The sequence below is a fragment of the Hemitrygon akajei genome, chromosome 4 (genome assembly GCF_048418815.1).
Source record: "Hemitrygon akajei chromosome 4, sHemAka1.3, whole genome shotgun sequence".
NCBI lineage: Eukaryota > Metazoa > Chordata > Chondrichthyes > Myliobatiformes > Dasyatidae > Hemitrygon > Hemitrygon akajei.
In genome coordinates this window covers 196,860,656-196,877,994 of record NC_133127.1, presented here as the reverse complement: position 1 = coordinate 196,877,994, position 17,339 = coordinate 196,860,656, and the positions used below count along the sequence as shown (strand labels likewise).

At 44.5% G+C, this 17,339-nt stretch overlaps 1 protein-coding gene across 2 annotated transcripts in view; it reads right to left on the bottom strand.

The window, feature by feature from the left end:
• Nucleotides 1–17,270, bottom strand: part of LOC140727101 (nuclear mitotic apparatus protein 1-like) — a 158,202-nt gene extending 140,932 nt beyond the window's left edge. Inside the window, exons 1-3 of one of the 2 annotated variants that reach the window (XM_073044367.1) lie at nucleotides 17,145–17,270; nucleotides 10,319–10,466; nucleotides 6,330–6,432 (exon numbers count right to left, since the gene is read on the bottom strand). The gene's annotated coding sequence lies outside the window, so the exon portion shown is untranslated. The remainder of the gene's footprint in view (nucleotides 1–6,329; nucleotides 6,433–10,318; nucleotides 10,467–17,144) is intronic. The other variant, XM_073044366.1, reaches the window with a different exon arrangement.
• Nucleotides 17,271–17,339: the final 69 nt, after the last annotated feature.

Below are 17,339 nucleotides of genomic sequence, written 5' to 3'. Positions count from 1 at the left end.
AGTGAATGACAATTAAACTTGAACTTCAATGTCCCTAATGTATCTGCCTCTATCATAGCACCAGTATGGGTTTCCACGTAGCCACCATTCTACACTTAAAATTCTGTACCTCTCTCTGACAATCCCACGTATACTTTTCTCCAATCACCTGAAAGTAATGCTGCCTTATATTAGCCATCTCCACCCCGGGAAAACACTTCTGAATGTCTACTCTAATAATGTTAGATTTCGTAGGTTCGAGTCTCTGTAAGTCGGGGACAAGCTGCACAATGGAGATGGGGAATTGAGACCACATGCTATTTGGATGTCCAAAACAAAAGCATTGTGAGCCCATGTTTTTCCATCACTTTATTTGAGCTCAACGGCATTTCTGAAACACACACAAAACGTTGGAGTAATTCAGCAGATCAGGCAGCATCTATGGAAAGGAATAAACAGTTGACATTCTGGGCCAAGACCCTTCATCAGGTCTGTCAATTATTTATTCCTTTCTACCGATGCAGCTTTAGCTGCCAGGTTTGTTTGTTTATTTAGTGATACGGCACAGAGCACACCATTCCAACCCAACAAGCCGTGCTGCCCAGCAACCCACCGATTTAACCCTAGCCTAATCCCAGGACAATTTACAATGACTAATGAACTGACTAACTGGCACGTCTTTGGACTATGAGAGGAAACTGGAGACCTCGAGGAAGCCCACGTGTTCACAGGAAGGAAAGTACAAACCTGCTAACTGGAATTGAACTCCAAACTCTGATGCCTTAAGTGTGATAGCATTGTGCTAACTACTACACTAGCAGCTTCTTCAAGCAATTTGTGTCACTTTCCAGCGTCTGCAGAAACCCTCATGTTTACAATTCTGAAATAGCATTAGTCCCTGTTGAATTATGCACTGATTATCCTTCACTGGTGGTACTCCTCACTGCTGTAAGCAGCTCTCCCCTAACCAACTGTCCTGAGCTGAAAAATATATGCCTTTGAGGCTTTCCTACACCAATACACTTCAAAACTGAACTTAAATGTTCAAAGAATATTCTCAGAATACATACATGTTATGTACTGTATATACATAGTTATTTAGGTTTAAAGTGGGGGTTGATAGGTTCATGATTAGTCAAGGTGTCAAGGGTTACGGGGAGAAGACGGGAGAATGGGATTGAGAGGGATAATAAATCAGCCACGATGGAATGTTAGAGCAGACTTGATGGGCCAAATGGCCTGGTTCTGCTCCGATGTTTACAATCCTATGTATATATGTTGGGCGGTACAGTAGCATGATGCTATTACAGTGCTGGTGATCACCAATCGGGGTTCAATTGCCGTCACTGTTTGTACATTCTTCCTGTGACCACAAGGGTTTCCTCTGGGTGCTCCAGTTTCCTCCCCCAGTCCAAAGATGTACCCGTTCATCTGTTCAGTCATATTCAACCAGAAGGGTTTGTTACCAGGCTGTATCGAGTAAAAATACCATATACTACCTTGAGATTAATTTTCCTGCTGCTCTACAGTCAAGAAAGGTCAGCAATGCCTCCACTTCCTCAGGAGGCTAAAGAAATTTGGCATGTCTCCATCGACTCTTGCCAATGGAAATGCAACTCAGCTTGATATGCCATGGTATGGTCGGGCGCCACAGTAGCATGGCTGGTGCAATGCTATTATACCTCAGGGTGTGGAACATCAGAGTTCAATTCCAGCACCATCTGTACGTCCTCCCCGTGGAATGTGTAGGTTTTCCCTGGGTGCTCCAGTTCCCTCCCACATTCCAAGTATGTACTGGGTAGTCAAGACACTTCTGTTGTCACTTAACCAGATATGGTCAAATGAGACATTTCTCCCAAACAGGATGTAAAGCACAGTAGTACACATAACACACAATAAATTATGAAAGCAAGGATAAAATTTACTGATGAATCACACATAAATATCAAAACAAAGTGCATAAATTAAATATTGTAAGGTACAGAGCAGGGAGCTCAGAAGCTAAATAGCCTGGGGGAAGAAACTGTTTCCCATCTTGACCGTTCTTCTTTCTAGGCATCGGAGTCTCCTGCCTGATGGTAGAAAGTCAAAGAGGATGCTGGCTGGATGAGTGGGTTGGATCCTTAACAGTACTAAGGGCCCTGTGTACACAGCGCTCCTGATAAATGTCGGACATTCTCATAGTTCTTTGTCGGGATTTCTGGTCCAATGCTCTCCTGCCACCAGTTGGAGATGCAACTTGTCAGTAGACTCTCAATAGTGCTCTTGTAAAATTCAGTTAAGATGCTGGGGTGCAGGGGGAGTGGGGATGGGAGAGTTCCACTTGCCTCAATTTCCTTAGTTAGTGGAGGCACTGCTGTGCCTTCTTGTTCGGCGAGGCGATATTAAGGGACCAGGTGAGGTCCCTGGAACCTCCCAGGAACCTGGTGCACTTCACTCTCTCTACAGAGCCGCCATGTATTCGCAGAGGGTATGGTTCATCTGCACCTTCCTGAAGGCCACAATGATTCCCTTTGACTTTTCCATGTTCAGACTTGGGTGTACTCCTCATACCAATCCACCAGCCACTCCACTTCCTCTCTGTACTCTGTCTCATCGTTGTCGATGAGGCCAACCACTGTTGTGTCAATTAGTCTTTGTAAATTAGGTTAGGGTTAAACTGATGTTTCTGGGGGTTTCCTGGAGCAGCGTGGGTCAGAGGGCCAGAAGCACCTATTCCGCGCTGTATCACTAAATAAAATTAAAATTCAAAACTGCTCTAACTGTGAAGAAATTCACTTTCTTATAGATGCAAGATCATCTCAATTGTAATGAAATATTTTGCATCTCATTGTGAAATCTTTACAATGCAACATAAATACAATGTATTTTCAAATAAATTAAACATTGTAATTCATAGAACACAACAGGCCCCTCTACCCATGAAGATCAATCCAGCCCTCCATTTTTCTATTGTCCATCTGCCTAAGGGTCTCTTCAATGACCCTAATGTATCTGTCTCTCCCAACACCCCTAGCAGTGTGTTCCATGCACCCACCACTCACTGGGTGTAAAAAAAAACTTACCTCCAACATCCCCTCAAGTTCAGTTTATTGTCATTCATCTGTACACATGTATCCCACCAAACGAACAACGTTCCTCCGGACCAAGGTGCACAACACAGTAGATATAACTCACACACATCTGTACACATGTATACCACGGAATGAAACAACGTTCCTCCGGACCAGGGTGCACAACACAGTAGATATAACTCACACACATCTGTACACATGTATACCACGGAATGAAACAACGTTCCTCCGGACCAGGGTGCACAACACAGTAGATATAACTCACACACATCTGTACACATGTATACCACCGAACGAAACAACGTTCCTCTGGATCAAGATGCGCACAGTATATGTAACTCTCACACAAAGTTATATTACCACTCATAAATTAACAGATAAAGTGCATATATGATACTTTAAAAAGGTAACAGTATAACAATATCTGCCTCTTCCATCACCCCTAGTGGGGTGTTCCATACATCCACCACTGTGTAAAAATCCTACCTCTGACATCCCTCTGAACTTTCCTGCAATCATCTTTAAAATCATGTTCCCCCATATTAGGGTTCTTGCAGCTGGATCTTTAGATGGATGGCCAATGGCCCAGATAAGTTTCTGGTTCACAGTGCAATTGGAATATCATCACACATACCGAAATACAGTGAAAAGCTTGACTTGCATACTATTCAGATCAGATCATTTCACAGAACATTGCGGTAGAACAAGGCAAAGCAGTAACAGAAAGCAGAGTAGAGTGTGACAGTTACAGAGAAAGTGCAGTACAGGTGACCCCACAACGCAGCATTAGTGTGACACTATTACAGCTCGGGGAGTTCAGAATTCACTTCCAGAGCTGTTCCGTAAGGAGTCTCCGTGCGTCCTCCCTGTGGAATGTGTGGGTTTCCTCCTATAGTCCAAAGATGTACTGGGTAGGTTAACTTGACATTCTAAATAGTCCCGTGACTAGGTTGGGGTTAAATTCAGGCTGTTTTGGGTTGCTGGGGCCGTGGGGCTCAAAGAACCAGAAAGGCCTACTCTGCTCTATATCACTAGATAAATAAATAAAACAAACAGTAAGGTACAAGGGCCATGACAGGGTAGATTGTAAGGTCAGGAGTACATCTTATCGTACTCGGGAACCATTCAATAACAGTGGGATAAAAGCAGTCCTTGTGCCTGGTGGAACGTGCTTTTTTGTACCTTCTACCCAGTGGGAGGAGAGAGAAGAGAATGTCTGGGGTGGGTGGGATCTTTGATTATGCTGACGACTTTACAGAATATACCTGGAGGCCCTCATGACAAGATAGGCCAAAGTCAGCACGGTTTCCTGAAAGGAAAATCCTGCCTGACTAACCTACTGCAATTCTTTGACAAAATTACAAGCAGGGTAGACAAAGGAGATGCAGTAGACGTGGTGTACTTGGATTTTCAGAAGGCCTTTGACAAGGTGCCACACATGAGGCTGCTTAGCAAGATAAGAGCCCATGGAATTACAGCGGAGTTATTAGTGTGGGTGGAGAATTGGCTGATCGGCAGAAAACAGAGTGGGAATAAAGGGATCCTATTCTGGCTGGCTGTCGGTTACCAGTGGAGTTCCACAGGGGTCTGTGTTGGGACCACTGCTTTTCACAATGTATGTCAATGATTTGGACTATGGGATTAATGGATTTGTGGCTAAATTTGCCGATGATACAAAGGTAGGTGGAGGAACGGGTAGTGTTCAGGAAACAGAGAGCCTGCAGAGAGACTTAGTTTAGGGGAATGGGCAAAGGAGTGGTAAAAGAAATACAATGTTGGAAAGTGTATGGTCATGCACTTTGGTGGAAAAAATGAACAGACAGACTATTATTTAGATGAGGAGAGAATTCAAAATGCAGAGATGCAAAGGGACTTTGGAGTCCTTGTGAAAGATGCCCTAAGGGTTAACCTCCAGGTTGAGTCAGTGGTGAAGAAGGCGAATGTAATGTTGGCATTCATTTCTAGAGGTATAGAATATAAGAGCAGGGATGTGATGTTGAACTCTATAAGGTACTCATGAGATCACACTTGGGAGTATTGTGTGCAGTTTTGGGCTCCTTATTTTAGAAAGGATAGACTGACATTGGAGAGGGTTCAGAGAAGATTCAGGAGAATGATTCCAGGAATCAAAGGGTTACCATATGAGGAACGTCTGGCAGCTCTTGGGCTGTATTCCCTGGAGTTCAGGAGAATGAGGGGGGATCTCATAGAAACATTCCGAATGTTAAAAGGCCTGAACAGATTAGATATGGCAAAGTTATTTTCCATGGTAGGGGAGTCTAGGACAAGAGGGCACAGCTTCAGGATTGAAGGACGTCCTTTTTGAACTGTGATGCAGAGAAATTACTTTAGTCAGAGGGTGGTAAATCTGTGGAATTTGTTGCCACAAGCAGCTGTGGAGGCCAAGTCATTGGGTGCATTTAAGGCAGAGATAGATAGGTTCTTGATTAGCCAGGGCATCAAAGGGTATGGGGATGACTGGAAAAATTGGATCAGCCAATGATTGAATCGCAGAGCAGACTCGACGGGCTGAATGGCCTACTTCTGCTCCTGTATCTTATGATTTTAACTAAAGCAGTGAGTTGTAGGGAGCCCATGGAGGGAAGGCTGATTTCCGTGATGTGCTGAGCTGTGACCACAACTCCCTAGTTTCTTGCGGTCAGGGGCAAGGCAATGGCTATACAAGGCCTTTCTGCGGGGTATCGATAAAAATTTGGTAAAAGAACTTGAAGCAACCAACCTCAACAGCCTCAATGTAGAATCAGCACCAGAATCAGGTTTACTATCACTGGAACGTCGGGCAATTTGTTGTTTGGCAGCAATACATAGTAATATTAAAAACTATAAATTACAATTAAGATACGTATATATGTACGCGCGCACACACACGGTGATGCAGTTGGTCACAACACTCTTCATGGTAGAGAGGAACATGTGCATAACCACCCTCCCCTTTCCAAAGTCGATGACAAGCTCTTTGGTTTCTCGATGAAGAGAACACGTGGCAGCTGGCACTGAACTTCTCTCTCATCCGCCAATGTCACACTCGTTAGCCACAGTCACGAGCAAAAGCTCCACAGTCACCACATAATCTTTCATTGTCAATGGAAGGACCTCACTGTCTGAGGAAGCCTGGGCCTTCAAAACTACTGATCAGAGATAGACAATTATTAGTAACGGAGTATTATTTTTAGTTTTCCTTCTCTCCAGTGGCCATTTTCCTCATCGTCCTATTGAGGTCCCAAAATGAAACTCAACTTAGGAAAATCATCTTACCCCAAGGTTTACGTTTACAGAGAGCAGAGCAGAAACCACATTAGGAGATCGGCTATCTATAAATGTCGAGAAGCATTCTGTTACATCTTGTCAAAAGGCTTGCCTGGATTAAGATAAGAACACAAGAAAAAGGACTCAACCATCTGGCCCACGAGACCATAGAACACAGGAGCAGAATCAGTCCATTTGGCCTATTGGGTCTGCTCCACCATTCCATCAGGGCTGATTTATTATCCCCCTCAACCCCATTCTCTTACCGTCTCCCCGTAACCTTTAGCACCCCAACTAACCGAGAAACTATATATCAACATCTGCTTTGAACATATGTTCAAGGTTCAACTTATTATCATACATACATGCCAGTACATACAACCCTGAGATTCTTTTTCTGCGAGCATACTTAGCAAATGTATAGAATAATAACTGTAAACAGGGTCAATGAACAAAAAGCTGTGCAAATGCAAATATAAATAGCAATAAATAACGAGCAAGATAAAGAGTCCTTAAAGTGAGAACAATCGGCTGTGGGAACACCAGAAGTAGAATGAGTGTAGTTATCCCCTTTTGTTCAAAGGCCTGATGGTCAAGGGTTAATAGCTGTTCTTGAAACTGGTGGTGCAAATCCTGAGGCTCTTGTACCTCTACCTGATAGAGTATATCAATGACTTTGCCTCCACAGCTGCCTGTGGCAATGAATTCCACAGATTCAACAAAAACATCTATCATCAGCATGACATCAAAAACTGCCTGACTGAAGAAATTCCTCCTCATCTCTGTTCTATTCTGTCTGTTCTGTCAAGCCTGCTTTGCCATTCACTGAGACCTTGTCTGAGTGATCTTTGTGAATGTCTTTGGACTCAGCTTCACCAACCTGCTTTTTCCCTGTTACACTTAATTCCCCGGTTATCACGGATCTTACTGTGTGTTAATGAGGTAGCCTCTACTACTTCCCTTCAACTTCTGACTTTGATCGTTTTTAAAGAGTTGGTAATAGGCTGACCGGCAGGTTCCTTCAACACAGAAGCAGCTTCAAGTTGAAGTTTGTTGTCATCTGTCTGTACATACATACAACCAAATGAAACAACATTCCTCCGGTCCACGGTGCATACACAAAACACAGCATATAAAACAAAATATTACCATAAATAAAGTATAAAATATAATTATAAGCATATGTAGTATGCTGCACCGGTAAATTATTAAACAGCTCACTGTCCTAGTGACGAGACCTCAATGGTGGCAGGGTATTCATGAGTCTCATAGCCTGAGGGAAGAAGCTGTTACCCTGTCTGGCCATCCTAATCCTGACACTCCTGTACCTCCTCCCTGAGGGTAGAGAGTCAAAGAGATGGTGGGATGGGTGGTAGGGATCCTTGACAATAATTAGGGACCTTTGTCTGCAACAGTCCCTGTAAACGTCACGGGGGAGGGGGGTGGAGTGAGACCCCAATGAACCTCCTGGCAGTTTTACTGTCCTCTGCACGATCTATACTTCATTAGGAGTTTGAACAGATTTGGCATGTTAACAAATATGCTCAAAAACTTCTATAGTTGTACCATGGAGAGCATTCTGACAGGCTGCATCACTGTCTGGTATGGGAGGGGGAGGGGGCTACTGCACAGGACTGAAAGAAGCCGCAGAAGGTTGTAAATCTAGTCAGCTCCATCTTGGGCACTACCCTACAAAGTACCCAGGACACCTTTAGTGGGCGGTGTCTCAGAAAGGCAGTGTCCATTATTAAGGACCTCCAGCACCCAGGGCATGCCCTTTTCTCACTGTTACCATCAGGTAGGAGGTACAGAAGCCTGAAGGCACACACTCAGCGATTCAGGAACAGCTTCTTCCCCTCTGCCATCCGATTCCTAAATGGACATTGAAGCTTTGGACACTACCTCACTTTTTTAAAAAAAATATACAATATTTCTGTTTTTGTACATTTTTTAAATAATCTATTCAATATACGTCATTGATTTACTTGTTTATTGTTTTATTTTATTTATTTTTTTCTCTCTCCCTGCTATATTATGTATTGCATTGAACTGCTGCTGCTAAGTTAACAAATTTCATATCAAGTGCCGGTGATAATAAATTTTAGCAGTTCGGTGCTTGCAGCTTCCTAACCAGACCGGCTCTGTGGACCTGTCAGCCCCTCTGCTATACCTTGCCGTTCAAACGGCTGAAGGACAACTCAGAGCTTCAGTGGCAATCATGCTTAATGGCAGCTGTGTTTCCGTCGTAACAAATTATCAGTGCTTCATCAGTAACAAATTATAAACTCCACAGCTGCAGTTGAGGTTTCTCAGAACGTTTGTTATCACTGAGATGCGTTGTGAAATTTGTTTTGCAATACAAAAAAATTACATTAGATTGCTAAAATATACAAATAGTGCAATAAAAAACAGACCATTCAAAACGTTGAGTGTGGGTCCTTCGTGCTCCTGTACCTCCAAGGGGAGGAAAGCATATTTTGATTGTGAGGGTCCTTAATGCCACCTTCTGGATGGCTTTGATGCTGGAGAGACTGATGCCCATGATGGAACTGGATGAATCTACAACCCGCTGCAGCCTTTTCCAATCCTGTGCAGTGGCACCTACAGACCAGGCAGTGATGCTACCAGCTATTATGCTCTCCATGGTACACTTGTAGAAATTTGCAAGGAACTTAGGTGACATACATGTCATCATAGACTATCTCTTGCAGGAATTTACAGGAAAATACAGAAATACAATAGTTTTTATGAAAGTATATACATAATCTGACAAACAACCAATTTACAAACGATAAATTGAGTAAATAATAAAAAACGTATATATTCATACTAATAAAGAATACTGAGAACATGGGTTTTAGAGTCCGTGAAACTGAGTAATAGGTTGTGGCATCAGTTCAGAGTTTGGGTGTTTGAGGTTATCCACACAGGTTCAGGAGCCTGATGGTTGAAGGGTAATAACTGTTCCTGAACCTGGTGGTGTGGGATCTCCTGCCTGATGGTAGTAGTGAGGAGAGAGCATGGCTTGAATGTAGGGTCCTTGCTGGCGGGTGCTACTTTCTTGTGGCAGCAACACAGATGTGGGGAGAGTTCTGCCTGTGACACACAGAGCTACATCCACCACTTTTTCACCTTTTCTGTTCCTGGGGAAACTCCTGAGTGAATATAGTCGCTGGCTTGCCTTCTTTGTAAATGCAGCAATACGCTGGGCCCAGGATAGATCTGAATTCTGATCTCTGGATTTTCAGGCCAGGCTTCTATGTTATTGCCCAGTAATTTAACCAACGTGTTGCCACTTCGTAGTGGCAAGGAACCGCCATTCCGAAGAAAGTACTCCAGAGCCTCGGAGTTTGGGAAGGTTCAGCACGACATCTAAAAAGTTGACAAACTTGTATCAAGGTGTGGTGGAGAGTATATTGACTGGCTGCATCACAGCCGGGTATGGAAACACCAATGCCCTTGAACAGAAAATGCTACAAAAAGGAGCAGATACAGCCCAACCATTGAGCACATTTACACAGAGTGATGTCGCAGGAAAGCAGCATCCATCGTCAGGGACCCCACTACTCAGGTCATACTCTCTTCTCACTGCTGCCATCAAGAAGGTGGTACAGGAGCCTCACGACTCACATCACCAGTTTCAGGAACAGTTATTATCCCTCAACCATTAGGCTCTTGAACCAGAGGGAATAACTTCACTCACCCCAACACTGAACTGCTCCCATAACCAATGACCTCACTTTCAAGCATTCATCTTACGCTCTCGGTATTATTGCTTATTTACTTTTATTATCCTTTTCTTTTTTACTTTTATTTTTGCATTTGCATTATTGTCTTTTGCAACTGGTTGTTTGCCCATCTGTCATGTGTGGCTTTTCATTGATTCTATTGAGTTCCTTTGAATTTAATAAATACGCCCACAAGAAAATGAATCTGTGTTGGATATGAAGACATTTATCCACTTTGATAATAAATTTACTTTGAACCAGTTCACTCACCTGATGGACTTTGGAACAGGTGATTCCAGTGAGGGTTGTTGTGCCTGGAAATATTAGAGAATTCTCCGTTTCCGTACTCTGCTTTAGATTATTTCCAAAGTAAGTCCTCCTTCTGGTAAGATGGCAGAGCGCTCGGACACAGCTGCTTCTGCGGGGTCAACCAGAGGTGTTATTACCTTTCCTTAAAATGTCTTTTTGTGAATGCAATTGCAAAGAAAGCACAACAACACCTCTACTTCCTTAGGAGTCTGCAGAGATTCAGCTTGATGTTAAAAACTTTGACAAACTTTTATAGATGTGTAGTGGAGAGTGTACTGACTGGCTGCATCACAGCCCAATATGGAAACACCAATGCCTTTGAATGGAAAATCCTACAAATGGTAGTGATTCAGCCCAGTATATCACAAGTAAAGCCCTCCCCACCACTGTGCACATCCACACGAAATAGATAGATAGATACTTTATTCATCCCCATGGGGAAATTCAACATTTTTTCCAATGTCCCATACACTTATTGTAGCAAAACTAATTACATACAATACTTAACTCAGTAAAAATATGATATGCATCTAAAATCACCCTCTCAAAAAGCATTAATAATAGCTTTTAAAAAGTTCTTAAGTTTACTTAAATACATTGAGTCCTAACCCCAGCACTTTAACATATCTTACTCCTGGCGGTTGAATTGTAAAGCCGAATGGCATTGGGGAGTAATGATCTCTTCATCCTGTCTGAGGAGCATTGCATCGATAGCAACCTGTCGCTGAAACTGCTTCTCTGTCTCTGGATGGTGCTATGTAGAGGATGTTCAGGGTTTTCCATAATTGACCGTAGCCTACTCAGCGCCCTTCGCTCAGCTACCGATGTTATACTCTCCAGTACTTTGCCCACGACAGAGCCCGCCTTCCTTACCAGCTTATTAAGACGTGAGGCGTCCCTCTTCTTAATGCTGCCTCCCCAACACGCCACCACAAAGAAGAGGGCGCTCTCCACAACTGACCTATAGAACATCTTCAGCATCTCACTACAAACATTGAATGACGCCAACCTTCTAAGGAAGTACAGTCGACTCTGTGCCTTCCTGCACAAGGCATCTGTGTTGGCAGTCCAGTCTAGCTTCTCGTCTAACTGTACTCCCAGATACTTGTAGGTCTTAACCTGCTCCACACATTCTCCATTAATGATCACTGGCTCCATATGAGGCCTAGATCTCCTAAAGTAAACAAGATCCTCAGGACTCACACCACCAAAATCAAAGACAATTACTACCCCTCAACCATCAGGCTCTCAAACAAAAGGGTAACTACTCTCACTTGCCCCACCATTGAAATATTCCCACAACCAATGACCTCACTTTAAGGACTCTTTACCTTGTTATTTCATGTTCTCATTATTATTGCTATTTATTTAGGACTGTATGCAGTGACATATACATACTTTAATAATAAAATCTACTTTGAACTTTCCCGCTGGACATTGGTAGTCTGGAATGCTGCAAGTCTGATACACTGGTTTATTGGCAAACAGCGGGGAGCAGTGTGGTCTGGTCAGAGCAAGACTGGGCCTCAAGGCAGGATGTTGCCTGTTCTCAGCAACACAAGGGAAGTGCATGCTGGAGTCAGTGCTGCCCCCCAGCGTTCACTCAGCATAACACAACCTGTATTGTGTTTGACTGCACACTCCTGCAACATTCATGGACTTGAACGATATTTTTGCAGGACTGCATTTCACTCCTATCTTACATGTGCCTTGTGCTGTGTATGACTGTTAGTACTCTGTTTTGCACCTTGGGCTCAGGGCAACACTGTGTCATTTCATATTCATGTATGGTTGAAGGACAATTAAACGAACTTGAACCCCATTTGATGAATTTTTCTACAAGTCATGAAGCAAGTCATTAGGATCTTGGCTATTCTGTGCACTAACCTCTTGCACAGTCCCTCGATAACTTCCAAAAAATAACCAAACGTTGGGCACGAGTAACAGTGTTTTAATATCACCGGCATACTGTGTGAAATTCAATGTTTTGCAGCAACATGTAATGAAACTACAAATTGCAATAAGAAACAATCAAAAGTTAAACTAAATTAGTGCAAAGAGCAAGCAAAAAAATTAATAGTGAGGTAGTGTTCATGGGCTGATTGTCCATTCCAAAATCTGATGACAGAGGGAAAGAAGCTGGAACGTTGAGTGTCTGTCTTCAGACCCTATACATTCTCCTTGATGTTAGCAAAGAGAAGAGGGCATATGCTGGCTGATGAGTCAGATCCTTCAGTGTCGCCTGTCTCCTGATGCTGGGCATACTATTACCCATGATACTTCTCATCTGCATAGTGTTCTCAACCACCCTACAGAAACACCCTACTTCACACCTGCAATTAAAGCACTCAGAGACACATTTCTTCTGTGACTCTGGACAAATGTTCTTATCTTTGTCATCAGTGAGCAACATATGGTGGTGGCTTGCCTGTCAGGTCCGACAATGACGGAGAGTTTTTAAAGTGGAAAAGCAGTTACACTGGGCAGATCCACTCTCTCCACCTTGGAAATCCAGGCCCGGTGGTACAAGTAGTCATCACAAACTGGGGTCTTCCTTGGTTGCGGAGAATCTCATCGGCCCCTGTCCACACACTAGGACTGGCATATCCCTATCTCACCAAAGCTACCATCGCCTGCTGTAGCCTGCCGGTCGACGTGGTGTACCAGTAGACAGATTACAGGAAAATAATGGGTCATAAAAACCCATTACTGTCATGATAGCTGTTCCTGATTTTGTACCAATTCCATTTAATGACACCAACATAGAAAACCATTCAGCCCATCAAGCCCATACATACTCTTTAGAACACAGGCCCTTTGGCCTATAATGTAACCTACTCCAGAAACTGCTTAGAATTTCCCTACCACATAGTCCTCTATTTTTCTAAGCTCCCTGTACCTATCTAAGACCCTATTGTATCCACCTCTACCACCTTTGCTGGCAGTGCATTCCACACCCACCACTCTGTGTGAAAAATTTACCACTGATATCTCCCCTGTACCGACTACCAAGCACCTTAAAACTGTGCCCTCTCATGTTGGCCATTTCAGCCCTGGGAAAAAGCCTCTGACTATCCACACAATCAATGCCTCTCATCATCTTATACACCTCTATCAGGTCACCTCTCATCCTCCGTCACTCCAAGGAGAAAAGGCCAAGTTCACTCAACCTATTCTCATAAGGCATGCTCCCCAATCCAGGCAACATCCTTGTAAATCTCCTCTGCAGCCCAATTGTCAGGATGGAGCTCCCAGGTCTGGACACCATCTATTCCAGCAGACTCAGGAGGAAAGCAATCAGCATAACCAGAGACACCACACACCCCGGCCACTCCCTGTTTGACCCGCTGTCATCCAGCAAAAGGTTCAGGACACTAAAAGCCAGAACAAATAGACTGAGGAACAGCTTCTACCCCAGAGCTGTGGCCTCCATCACACCACTCCCACAGAACAATGACTGAAACTGTGAGCACACACATGCACACACAGGGACTCAAATACTTGCACTAACTGCACTTTGTGCATTACTGTGATATTCTGGTGCTGCTGCAACTTTATTTTCTGCTACTTATCTATTTAATACTGTTTTCTATTACTGTCTTGTTTTTATCTACCGCTTTATTTAATTGCCTGAGAGGAAGCCAAACAGAGTTTCATTGTATCTATGTATAATGATGATAAAGATCATTCATTCATAGTTTCCACATCCTTCCTGTAGTGAGGTGACCAGAACTGAGCACAGTACTCCAAGTGGGGTCTGACCTGGGTTCTATATAGCTGTAACATTACCTCTCGGCTCTTGAACGCAAATCCACAGTTGATGAATGCCAAAACACTGTACGCCTTCTTAACAACACAGTCAACCTGTGCAGCAACTTTTGAGTGTCCTATAGACACAAGACTCAATAGGTTTCATCAAGTACATTTAATGTCAGAGAAATGTACCATCTATGTCAAACTCAAGGCCCGCGGTGGAATTATCTTTGGCCCGCGAGATAATATCTAATTACTATTAAAGCTGGCCCCAGTAATCGAAGCGCCTATGGCGTATGATATGGCTAATGCTGAGTTTATTCAGGTACCAGGTTTTCAGGGTTTTTAGTGTTTATTCGGCAGTCTTGCTCGGCAGTCTTCTTCATAAGAAACGGAATTTGTAAAGTGAAACACTTTGTAGTTATAGCAGAGACTGAGACACATGAGAGCAGGCTGAAAAAACGGAGGCAACGAAAGCTGCGTTCGCAAGCGTCCGACTGATCCGGCCCGCATGAAGCTGCATTTTGCTCACTCTGGCCCGTGACCTAAAATGAGTTTGACACCCCTGGTATAAACTATACATCCTGAAATTCTTTTTCTTCAAGATCTCACTGATCCTCCACACTGCCAAGAGTCTTACCATTAATACTATATTCTGCCATTATATTTGACCTACTGAAATGAACCACTTCACACTTAACTGGGTTAAACTCCATCTGCCACTTCTCAGCCCAATTTTACATCCTATCAATGTCCCGCTGTAATCTCTGACAGCCCTCCACACTATCCACACCACCTTCAACTTTTGAGTCATCAGCAAACTTACTAACCTGCCTTTCTACTTCTTCATCCAGGTCACTTATAAAAATCGCAAAGAGTAAGGGTCCCAGAACAGATCCCTGGGGGACACCACCGGACACCGACCTCCAAGCAGAAAACGAACCATCCACAGCCACCTTCTGTGGTCAAGCCAATTCTAGATCCACAAAGCAAGGTCTCCTTGGATCCCGTGCCTCCTTACTTTCTGAATGAACCTTGCAAGTGCAACCAGGACATCAACTACAGGACAACATCACCTGACTCTACGGGTGATGCCTCCCTCCCAGATGCGCTGAACAACTTCTACGCTCATTTTGAGGCAGAAATTGACATGGCCGTGAGGAAGTTCACCCCCCTCCAAATGACCAACTGCTGTGTTTCATCGTGGCCGATGTGAGAAGAATCCTGTGCAGGGTCAACCCACATTCGGCTGCTGGAGCAAACAATATTCCTGGCAGAGTGCTTAGAAGATGTGCAGACCAGCTAGCAGATATTCTCACTGACATCTTCAAAATCTCCGAGCAGCACTCCCTGTCCCCGTGCTGAAGAAGTCTTCAGTGTCCTGCCTAAATGACTACCGTCCCATTGCACTCACATCCATCATCATGAAGAGTTTCGAGAGGCTCGTTATGAGGCACATCAAGAACCTACTGCCCCCCTCACTGGACCCCCTGCAGTTTGTGTACTGTCCCAACCGTTCAACAGACACCAACATTGCCATCACCCTCCACCTGGACAAAAATGACACATACATTCGGATGCTGTTCATAGACTTTAGTTCAGCATTCAACACAATCATCCCTCAGAAACTGATTGGAAAGCTGAGCCTATTGGGCCTGAACACCTCCCTCTGCAACTGGATACTAGATTTCCTGACTGTGAGACTTCAGTCAGTCCGGATTGGGAGCAGCATCTCCAACACCATCACACTGAACACGGGGGCCCCCCAGAGCTCCGTGCTTAGTCCACTGTTCACTCTGCTGACCCACGACTGCACTGCAACACACAGCTCGAACCACATCATCAAGTTCGCCGATGACACAACCATGGTGGGTCTCATCAGCAAAAATGACGAGTCAGCATACAGAGAGGAGGAGCAGCTAACGGACTAGTGCAGAGCCAACAACCTGTCTCTGAATGTGAACAAAACAAAAGAGATGGCTGTTGACTTCAGGAGAGCACGGAGCAATCACTCTCCGCTGAACATTGACGCCTCCTCAGTAGAGATCATTAAGAGCACCAAATTTCTTGGTGCTCACCTGGTGGAGAATCTCACCTGGTCCCTCAACACCAGCTCCATAGCAAATAAAGCCCAGCAGCTTCTCTACTTTCTGCGAAGGCTGAGGAAAGTCCATCTCCCATCCTCACCACATTCTACAGAGGTTGTACTGAGAGCATCCTGAGCAGCTGCATCACTGTCTGGTTCGGGAATTGCACCATCTCGGATCGCAAGACCCTGCAGCGGATAGTGAGGTCAGCTGAGAAGATCATCGGGGTCTCTCTTCCTGTCATTACAGACATTTACACTACACACTGCATCCGCAAGACAAACAGCATTATGAAGGGCCCCACGCACTCCTCACACAAACTCTTCTCCCTCCAACCATCTAGGAAAAGGCTCCGAAGCATTCGGGTTCTCACGACCAGACTATGTAACAGTTTCTTCCCCCAAGCTATCAGACTCCTCAATACCCAGAGCCTGGACTGACACCTTACCGCCCTGTTGTCTTGTTTATTTATTGTAACGCCTGCACTGTTCTGTGCACTTTATGCAGTCCTGGGTAGGTCTGTAGTCTAGTGTAGTTTTTCTCTGTGTTGTTTTTACGTAGTTCAAGTCTAGTTTTCATACTGTTTCATGTAGCACCATAGTCCTGAAAAACGTTGTCTCGTTTTTACTGTTGTACTTACCAGCAGTTATGGACGAAATGACAATAAAAAGTGACTTGATGGGGAGCTGGATCAGAGTTCCCCTCTCCTCACACCCCATCAAACACCCTCCTCTAACACTCCCTTCCCCAGCAGTACTTCATCTCTCCATAACCCTCTCTTCCTCCAACACACTCCACCTCAAACACCTTCCCCTCCGCATGACACTGGCTCCTCCTGCCCTCCACGATAAACTCTTCCTCTTAATCTTCGTCCCACTTCGACACTCTTCCTTTCCTTCCCCTTTTGACTTGAGCCCGCACAAGTACAGAACTGAAACCGTGCCTACCCCAGACGACGACGACGCCCATCGAGGCCTAGACGGGCCCCCCCGATCCCCGGACTTTCCTCGGGAGCCGCCGATTGGCGGGTTTATTTTTACACAGCCTGTGCTGTCTTCTCATTCAAACACGGGCGCCTCTCGCGCATTGGTCGGCGGTACGACACGTGATCCTCAACCGCCGTGACGCCGGCATCCGGGTAT